Source organism: Miscanthus floridulus, chromosome 12 (assembly GCF_019320115.1).
Source record: "Miscanthus floridulus cultivar M001 chromosome 12, ASM1932011v1, whole genome shotgun sequence".
NCBI classification, from domain to species: Eukaryota; Viridiplantae; Streptophyta; class Magnoliopsida; order Poales; family Poaceae; genus Miscanthus; species Miscanthus floridulus.
Window position 1 is genome coordinate 44,826,278 of NC_089591.1, and position 11,059 is coordinate 44,837,336.

Sequence of the window (11,059 nt, forward strand, 5' to 3'; positions counted from 1 at the left end):
CACGCCACCGCCGGCTTTCTTTCCCTCCAGGCCTCCCGATGAGCTTCGTCAACGCAAGCGGAGCTGTCCGCGATGCCGGTCCGAGCCACGACACTAGCCGCGGCTGCTGCTAAAAGACAAGAGAGGCTTCAAGCTGGTGGATGAGGAGTCCATCCCGACGGCCTGGCAGTGAACGTGACGGGTCTGGCGCCGGGGATGAACGCCCCGAGCTGGACGACCCAGCCGTACACGCGCAAGGGCGAGGCGCGCGTGATGCGTGGCATCGCGACACTGTCGGTGCGCGTGGTGCTGGCGTTGGTCAGCTCCTTGGCGCGTCCGACCTCGACGTCCGATTCGGTGGCGGCCTGCGTTGCGAGGAGGCCGAGCTACAGGCCGGCGAAGCCCAGGCGGGCGCCGAATGCAAGCGCCACCCCTACCGGCATGCCCACTAGGTTGATGCGTGCGCCGCTGGCCGGGCGGGCGCTGCCGCAGAGGACGCCGTAGCCTGCCGTCTGTGGGCAGTTGTCGAGCTTGCAGAGCCCCGTGATGGGGAACGCCACGGCCGTGAGGAAGAGGATGTCCATGTCCGACGTGAACAAGCGGCCCCAGTGGCAGCAGACGGACACCATGAAGGTGGCGGCTGCCAGGCCCATGCCCACATCGATGGGGAGGGCGGCGCCGGCGGTGCGCCGCGTCCCCGTGGGGCGGCCCGCACCTACCTGGTGGCTGACGCACGTGGACGCGCCCTGGCCCAGCGAGGATAGGGCAGGTAGACGAGCGATGTGGCCTGGATGAGGATGCCCATGGACGCCATGGTGACGCGCGGGTTAGCCAGAAGGGAGGCCACAATCATGAGGTTGCGGATGGGCCCGTGCAGCAGCACCAAGAAGAGGGAGCACGCCGTGATGGGCACCGTCAGGTTCTGCGACCCGAGGTAGATGCGCAGCGGGTGCAGCACGGCCAGCACCGCGAGGTTGGCCAAGGCGTACCGCGTATGTGGCGAACATCTGCGCCCCTTCTGCCACGCCCTCGTCCTGTCCCAGCAACTTGACCACGCAACCCGTGGTGGTGACCCACAACAGGGAGATGGGCAGCGCCACGGCGAGGAGCAGCAGCACGGTGCGGTGCAGCGCCAGCGCCAGCAGCTTGCCGCGGCGCCGATCACCCGAGCCTCACCGGCCACCTGCAGGTGCCATCCAGGACATGTAAGAGCTAGCTAGCTAGCACAGGTACGTCTCCAGCGGGGACGGGATGATCTGCCATTTCCAATAGCCTGGGCAAGGATGACCAGAGGTAGAAGATTACTAGGGCAGGGTGGTTTTTGCAAAAAAAATATCCTAGTCAGCACCTCTCGAAGGGGTATGGACCTGTGGTGCACGACTTAACAAGTTCAAGGGGACAGATTTCGGTTTTAAGAGTTCGTGGATCTAAATGGCACAGGGCCACAAGTTTAAGGGCCGCCAGTGTATTTAACTCAAGGAAAAACTAAGAGAGTTCTGTAAAATGAAAAGCTAGAGAGGTAAGGCTGGTTTAGGGCAACCACCACTTATTTATTAGGGCTATTACACAATCCCAAAAATACCCATACATATTTTGAGCTGAACCATTGGACCCGAGGGCGTTATGATCCAACCCGAGATAGAAGCATCCAATGGCAATGCGTCCTTCATGAGATAGCTTTGTCTCGACACGAACTCCTCGATGACGCCACGTGCTGCCTTCGATTCCCGCCGGAACCGCACTCGGATTTTGAAGCCCAAATCCGGAAACCATCCACCCGATGGTTTTGAGACTTAACACACCGAACCGCTCGTGAGTAGCGTACTTCATACGCGTCCCCCGCGCACTCAACGCGTGCCACCGCCGTCCTCGACTGCCTAGCCGCCAAGTCTTCTAGAGCCTCCGCTCGACTTGCTCGACCGTCGTCTTGACTCGGTCAACACGGTCACTCCCATGCACACTTGCACTTGTCGATGTCTCCAAGTGTCAGCCACCGCGGCTGGTCACCCAGCCTCCTGGTCACTCGGTCCAAGCCTCACGTCCGTCCTTCACTGCTCCCGGTCCATCGGCACGGCACGTCCCTACTTGACCTTCACCTCGTCGTCGACCACCGCCTCTAAGCTCCACACCTGCGCACCAAAAGCCAAGAGACATATCGCACAACCCAACTCACGCCATAGTTAGTTCACAAACTCAACCCAAGACGTGAATCACGTTGACGATCACTCATCACAAATCGAACCACAAGGGCACATATCAACCTTGTGTTCACAGTAGTGTTTATATGTCCTTACAAGCACAGTAGAGTTCCTCATGCCTGATAGGTACTGGCTGCCATGATGAGTACTTGCGTAGAAGATAGATCGGGGTTCAATACCTAGTGTGATTATATGAGTTGTGATGACTACACCGTGCTGCGAAGTGCATGTTCCTTCTTAAATTCGGGACTACACTGTTGCATGATTAGGTAGAACAAATATATATGTGACTATAAAAGGCAACAAAGAGGCCCAAAGGGCCTATGCAGCAGAGGGTAGAGGGGTAAGCAGTCTGTTCGCTTGCTCGTAAATGATCGTAAATTTCTAGTCAGAATAGTATTTTTTTCTCACATCAAACCAGCCAGTAATAATAATTAGCGATCGTATACAATCGTTTGAGCCCCAGCCGAACAGGCTGAAGGACATGGGATCATCCGACGAGGGAGATACAAGATGGGAATGGCTCAGGGCGTATATAGGTTAGGATTGGCGGGCATTAGGAACTCCATTATATCTGCGTTGTTGCTTCATACCAGTGTACCTAGTCAATGTGGTGAAGGGTGCAAGAATTCTGCGATAACCAAGAAAGGAACGGGGCAAAATTTGATGTGTTTAGGAGCCGAAAATAATCATGAGCCAATTTGTATTGGCCCGTCACCCGCAGACGTATCATCCTCAGCGAAATCAAAGGTCAATGGCAGACGTCTCCTCATCAGCAGAATCGAAGAACACCGGTAAAAATGGGTAGGCAATGCGCAGCACGGTGGAATACTGTGCATGGTGGATTACGCGTAGCAGATCCTAGTCATCCAATCCAACTAGTGAATCAAACACAAGCAATTCTTATTGCAACGTGACCAACGTCGAGCTTTGCAAGAATATTGGCAAATTGAATGACAACTATTTCTTCTTGTTTCAGTTCCATATATATGCCAGCTGTTAGCATTTTTGTGCAACCAAGACTTCCCTAGCAAGTCAAAGTGGTTCAGTGAGGTCCAGAGTATTGACGAAGTATGACTCATTTCAATGCGCCTCTGGCAGGAAGGGCCACCGTACGAACAAGCAACAGGTACGGTAACCACTAGCACCCTATCAGAAACCACTCACAGAGGTAAATGCAGCACTGAGAGAACTCACTTTTCTGCCATAAGGGGCCAGTCCTTCAGGCATACATGGTATACATGGCGAAAGATTATTAAAATAAATATTTATCCTAAGCTACTTTCCATGCTTCATAAGCTATATTAAAATAATATATGTACTTGGTATACATGGTAAAACATAGTATTATGGTTATTTAATTTTACAGTTGTAGTCATAATTTAGAAATATATAGAAATAAATATGTCTCGTACTTTATCAGTATCAATTTATTTTTTGTAATAGCATATATTAGTATTTACATGTAGATTTGAGATATATTTTTGTTTATTTTTTTATAATGACCGATAGATATAAATATAAATGTAATATGCTATAATATCTTTCATAACCATATATATGCATAGATTGACTGTAAATTTAGGAGGTTATTTTGCATTATCTTTCATAATTATAAAGGTGGGTAATATATAAAATCATTATGATATATTTTAAATTATCTTTTATAATGACATATGTAGGTAATTTAGATAAAAAGTTAGAGGATATTTTATATTATCTTTCATAACAGCAAAGGGGGTAATTTTTTTAGATGCAATGTGAGGGGGATATTTTCAATTATGTTTCATTACTGCAAAATGGGTAATTTATATGCAAATTGTGGGGGGTTATTTTTAATAATTTTTCATAATGACAGACCGTCGGTAATTTATATATACAAATTGAGGAGTTATTTTGAATTCTCATTCGTAATGGCTGAAGTGGGTAATTTAGACATAAAATTAGGGGGTTACTTTATGTATTTTCTATAATGACATAGGTGGGTAATTCTTTATGGCTATTATCGACGATGATTATTAGATTCTATAAAACTAAAGGTAAGATGTTTCTGATGATGTGTATTTTTTGTCCTAGCGTGGCAGGTGAGAATTAATGTGGTGCATCTATTGAGACCTCTAGTTAGTAATAGTAAGATTTCATCTTTTGCACCTGTTTGCCAAACAATCATTTTTCTCCCCAGCTAGTCAGAAGCCGAGTCATTCTTATGCAAAGTACCACGACTGAGCTAACTTTTTTTTTGAAACGAAAGATTTTATTGCATCACTACTGGAAACTCGAATTGTTCTATGCGTGATTAATTTTTCTGTGCGTTTTTTTGGTACGCATACGATTTTTCTGTCGGTTTCAAAATATACCGACAAAAAAATATGAAAACTCACAGAAAAATTATATGATTTTTCTGTGCGTGACAATACACACACGGAAAAAATCAACACTCACAGAAAAATACAACTTATTCTGTCGGTGCTTAAAAACGCACAGGAAAATATATGTACGCACAGGAAAATTTAAACGAGCACCAGGGGACCCCTCCCCCTCCATTCTTACCTTCCTACGCACCTGAACGATAGTGCCCCCTCCCCCTCCCTTCTTCTTCCTCCGCACCCGAACCCCGACGCCCCCTCCCCCTCCCCCTCCCTTCTTCTTCCTCCGCACCCGGACCCCGGCGCCCCCTCCCCCTCCCTTCTTCTTCCTCCGCACCCGAACCCCAGCGCCCTCTCCCCCTCCCTTCTTCTTCCTCCGCACCCGAACCCTAGCGCCCCCTCCCCTTCTTCCCCGGCACCCGGCCCCCAGCGCCCCTCCCGTCCCTGTCGCCGCCCCTCCTCGGCCTTCTTCTTCCCCGGCGCCGCCCCTCCCTTTCCCGGATCCGGCCCTCCCTCTCCCGGATCCGACCGGTGGAGGCCGGTGGCGGCCAGATCTGGGCTCTGGTGGTGGCGGGCGGCGGGTGGCGTGCGGCGGGCTTCGTGGTGCTGGCGTGGTGGTGGTGGTCCCCGGCGCCGCCCCTCCCCGGCCTTCTTCCCCGGCGCCGCCCCTCCCTCTCCCAGATCCGGCCAGTGGCGGCCGAATCTAGGCTCTGGTGGTGGCGGGCGGTGGGCGACGTGCGGCGTGGCGGCGGTCTTCGTGGTGCTGGCGTGGTGGTGGTGGTCCCCGGCGCCGCCCTCCCCGGCCTTCTTCCCCGGCGCCGTCCCTCCCTCTCCCGGATTCGGATCCGTGCAGATGAACTACATCGCTCTTCAAGAAAAGCTACAAAGCACTATATAGGTAACAGAGCTGTAATCTAACAAGGGAATTTGGATTAAACTGCATATTTGTGGATAATAACCATTTAAGTATGCCATTTTTGTATTTTTATTCTTATTGTCTATGGTTCACCGTAGGATTATGGTTCTGTATACCTTTTGAATTCCCAAACACTCTACTTGCACATTATATGCATTAGTGCATAAGCACTACAAAAAGTATGCATACTAATTCGAGAAAAGTGTGCATGCTAATTGCCATTTATAATTTATATATGGTTTGGATACGCAGTCAAGCTTGAACTCATCAGATATTTTAGAAACTGCATATGTTAGGTCAAAGCAGCTAAAATTGAGTCTGTAGAAAATAATTTCAATTTAATACATCCTACGTAGCAAAGCTAGGTGAGAGAAGCTTCGAAATATGTTCTGGAGGCTGCAAACCTCTTTCATTTGAATCATTAATCTATTGTACTATAGTTCTTCAATAGACTTGAATATATTTTTTATGTCCTACTCCTAACATGGATTTTTACTGTTACAGATTCAAATAGATTTTCAAACTAGCAACATCCAAAATTAGAACTAAGTGTCTTATTAGAGCCACCACCACAATACCAAACAGAGCCCTAATCAGCAACTTGGATGCTACACCCTACATTCTCTTGTAGAGTGGATGATTTATTACATTTTTCCCTGCAAAGAGGCTTACTGCATTTGTTCAAAGGTTTATATTACTAATTGAGCGTTGTTGCTTTGTTGCTCACAGAATTCTGGAAGCAAGTTCCTCCAAATGAACCATATCTTGTCATACTTGGTGATGTCAGGGATAAATTGTACAACACACGTGAACGTTCTCGTCGCCTATTGTCATCTGGAATTTCTGAGATTCCAGAGGAGGCAACTTTTACTAACGTTGAACAGGTTTGCTCTTTTTTCTGTGATATACATATTAGTGACTGCAGCCATCATACTTATAGTAATCTAATTACCACCTTCTATGTTGCAGTTTCGTGCCACGTTGCTCTCCCTTTCCCTAACTATGCCTTGTGACTTTTTTTGTTTTGTACTACTCTTGAGTGGCTGTGATGAATCAGGTTTCCATTAGAGAACTTCTGTACTTTAGCACCTTATGAGCTGGTACTTGGGATATTTTGTTCTGTTTGCTGCTTAACTAGGATGGCTTGTACCAGTACAAGCAACCAGTTCTGTGGCCAGTTCAATTCCCATTAGATAGAGAGAATTAAATTAAGTTCCAGGTGAAATTAAGTTGCAGTTGTCATGCTGATAATGGGTAAATCTGAGCCATTTCTCGAGTTCTTTTGCTCTTGTTCTTTTGCTCTAGGTGAAATATATGTAGTTCTTGTGCTTTTGACATACTGCTCTCTAATGGATCTGGAATGACCAATAGTTTCTTTTCTATTAGCTTAGTTCAATAGAGCTCTGTGATTTTTGCATTGCTATTTGTAGAAGAACATGACTTTTTTGCATGCAAATCATATACTTGTTGTCTTGGCCTGTGAAACTTAGGTAATACTTTCAAATGTGAAATTTCTGGAGATGGTCAACTTCTAGAAGAATGTTCTTCTCCTCTATTGTTTCTTTGGCTGCTCCTGTTACCAGATTTGGCACCCCATCCATCTGCTTTCCAGTCCTTGTTACTAGAATCAGTTGTCTCTTTCCATTGAGCAGTACCTTGTGAGTTCTCAGCAGGCACAGCATTCCATCTTATCTTTCTCACCCCAACTGGATCATGTTCCACCCCAAGTCACGCTCGCCTCCCGTGCTCACCTTTGCCCTCGTCGTCCTGGTAATTCTAGCTCTCTGTCTGTTACCCGACTGCTACTGCTGTTAGTTGTCATTTTCCGGATGCTGATGGTGTTATGTGCTCATGTTTGCAGGGTGTCATCCTTCTCATCGCCTACTTCAACAGCGGCTCAGGTCGGTTAAAGATTCTCGGTTAGACTCGCTCACTCAATTTTCCTGATTAATGTTTGATTACGAAAAGTCTGTGCTTGCTACTTGGCGATAGAACATGGCTTGTGACATGTACAAATCAAATTATTTGTTGTAGGGTGGCGAAAGAGTTTGTAACTTTTTAAATCAAATTTATCAATTGTTTTGTAGTCAATACATGGTCTGATAGTGGGGACACACCAAGCATGCACAATTGCTATTTGGTTGTTAAAAAGTAATAAATGCATATGTATTATTATGCAATTTTGAAAGCAAACTGACTTGAGTTAGTATGTATTGAATTGACAGCTATGAATTATGACCGTTCTATGTTATTGGCATGTACTGGTTTGTTCCAAAAGACCAAAATAAAAACCAATCAGTGTTTCCTTGTACTTCTAGTTTGACTCTTTCTTTAATGGCCAGGTGTAACTGTTACAAGCAGCGAGGCTGTGACCAGGTCTGAAGGTATATTTTCCCCCCTCCCTTCCACTTCTCTTTTTGGGTGTCAAATCACCTGCTGATGTTATTTTTTTAGTCATCCAAATTTCTGATTTCTCTCTTAAACTTGCTCTTCAACGTGTCATTAGACTTGCAGCCTAAATTTTTTTTGTTCTCTCTGATTACAAGGTTGCACTTGCTATTGTAGTTTGCAATTAAGACGCTCAACTAGTTTTAACAATATATCTTATTCGTGGCTATGTTATTGTTATCTTAGCATTGTTTCTCAAGCATTATTATCAGTTTTTGTGCTTTTGTACTTTTATCAATGGGATGTCTGTGATTGCTAAATTGAGCTGTTTTTGTGCTTCCAGGGTTTGGAAAAGATTTTGGACCAACACATGGTCAAAGTCTGCAATGATCAGTACAGTTTGACTGACAAATATACTGATGGCTGGCTGTCTTCAGGTATTCTTATTTGAACTATTTTTTTATAATTATTTTTATTTATTCTTGATGTTGACAATATGCATATTTCTTATTTCATCTCCAAAATGATGTGCCTCTGATTTTCTAATTAGAGTTAGTGGAGAAAAGTATTAGGTCTTTCAGTTTTGTTGATGAAACCAAATATTAGCTATCTCCTGTTACCTTACTCACAGCTTGGTTTGTGGTTGGGTTCATAAATTTACTGAAATTTATGGACTAGTGTCTAAACACTATCTTGAGTTATGGTTAATTCAGTTCAATGTCTATTAGAAATTACTTTTCTCTTTACCTCTGAATATTTTTTCCTATTCACAAGATTACTCTAATTAATGAAAAATGGTCTTTTGCAGAAGACTTTGGGAATCTCTTAGTTTGAGAACAGATTGTAGATATGTTGATCAGTAGCCGTGCTTTGTTTATATGATTTCAATAACATTGTGTTTTGTAACTGTATAATGATATTGAAACATTAAGTCCATTGTTATGAACAATAATGATATGTAACAACTTTCATGCTGATTATATGTATCGAGATTGCTGAATGTAACATGTTGATGCATGGCTAAATGATATTATTCATGTATGATGAAATATGATGATAGTCATTAGTTATGAGCCGTGCTTGTAGACTTCAGTACTGTATGGACAATATATATTTTAATATGTTGTTGCTACTATTTTAAAATAAATTTTTTTTGTGTGTTTAACTCTTTTTTCTGTGAGGCTGGGTATACAGAAATATTATTTTTAATCTGGGCAAAATGAATTTTTCTATGAGTTCACTAGACCGACAGAAAAAAAAAACATGTGTTTTTCTGTGCGTTTATTTCTTTTTTCTGTGTGGATTAACACACAGAAAAATTAGTTTTAATCTGGGCGAACATAATTTTTCTGTGCGTGCGAGACCCACAGAAAAATTGTTTCTGACGGTGAACCCACAGAAAAAGTCGATTTTTCTGTCATTCTATTATTGTGGGTTATTTTCTGACGGTATTCGAATTTTTCCGTGGGTTTTCGCACCGTCAGAAAAAAAATCGAGATTCCAGTAGTGCATTCCAGTAGCAGTACATAGTGTTGATACACAGACTTTGGAACGAAAAGCTTCCAGCCTCTGTCTAGAGGATAGGCACACAACTAAAGATAAAAGACTGAGCATACTCTAGTGACATTCAATCATAAGACTAGATCGTCATCCATATGCCCGAATAAAGATATCCTTCGCTACCTGCTCCAAACGTCGTGGTGCCGCCACAACTATATCCTAGAACTCCGAACTCTGAAGAATTAAGTTTTTTCTTTTCAAAAACAAAAACGACTGAGCTAACTACACTACCATCATCTAACATTCAGCATCCATGTCATTACAAATGCACCCATCATCCAATCTTATAATATATATGCACTGCCATCGTGCCATGATGCTTAGTAGGTGGATCGGAGTACAACATGTAGTGTGAATATGAGTTCTGATTATTACACCCTGCCGCGGAGTGTATTTTTTCCCTTAAATGTAGGATGACATCCTTATTGCAATATTAAGTAGAACAAATATGTTTGTGACTATATAAGACAACAGAGAGGCCCAAAAGGGTGTTCTAAGGAGCAGGAGCAGAGGAGCAAAGGACATGGGAAGAGGAGATAAATGGGGATGGCATATCGCGTGGGGAAATGTAAGGCTTATGGTTCAAGCCATATAGGATTGGCAGGCATAAGGAACTCAACTATATCCATGCTAGCAAATACAAGTGGATCAGGCCCAACAAAGAGAGCCGGGCAGAATTTCTATATACCTGTGAACTAAAAATAATTATGGGCTGGGTTAAATAGTGAGGATTAGACTCTTCCTACGGAGTTCACAGACTGAGTAAACTGGCCATTTTGCAGTTTTACCATGGGATGGAACGGTATTACTGCAATTTTGCCATGGGGAAATTTGCAGTTAGAAACAGTGGGCGCACGTGACTACATCGCAACACTCTCTGTTTGCTTTTCCGGCTGGCATATGAGTGGATTTGTCATAATTCAAAACTGCAAGTTAAAGATAGCATCTATAAATAAATTTTGACTCAAAGGATATCAATTATGATATGAACTAAGAAAACAAGAAGGTCAAAACTTAGCTCGAATTACCTTGGTTTTAAGTTTGTGTTCAATTCGTTCTGAATTTGAATTAAATTCGAATACCCATCAAATCCATGTTACTTTTTGGCAGGGGAGAAAACGCACAGCAAGTGTTGTGGTTCCTTTCTTGCACTATTGTTCTGTTGTTGATAGCGGCAACATGCTTTTACTTTCGCTAATGTCATCTTTTAATCTTTTTGTTGGCAGCATGCTTCAGCCACAAGGTGATACAGTCCATTTTCTTGATTTTACATAATATATATGTGGACTAGGCACAAGTAAAATGTAAGCTTGAAACTGCACTCAGCCTGAAGCAGGGTGAAACGAACTGAAATTTCAAAACCCAAAATTCTGAATCTCTTGCCCCTCCGTGATAGCCCCAAGATATCACGGCTATCATGCAGGGACTGATAAACCTAGAGCAATATACAATTAATAGAACTTGGATTCGTTACAATAATACATGATATTTGGTGGCGAGGTTGAATTTTGTGTAATATTTTGATCTGTTCCACCGGTTTGCCAAACAATCATTTTTCTTTTCCTAGCTACTCGAAATGGTCATACTTATGCAAAGTGTCAAGACTAAGCTAGCTACGCTGCCATCATCTAACATTCAGCGTTCATGTCCTT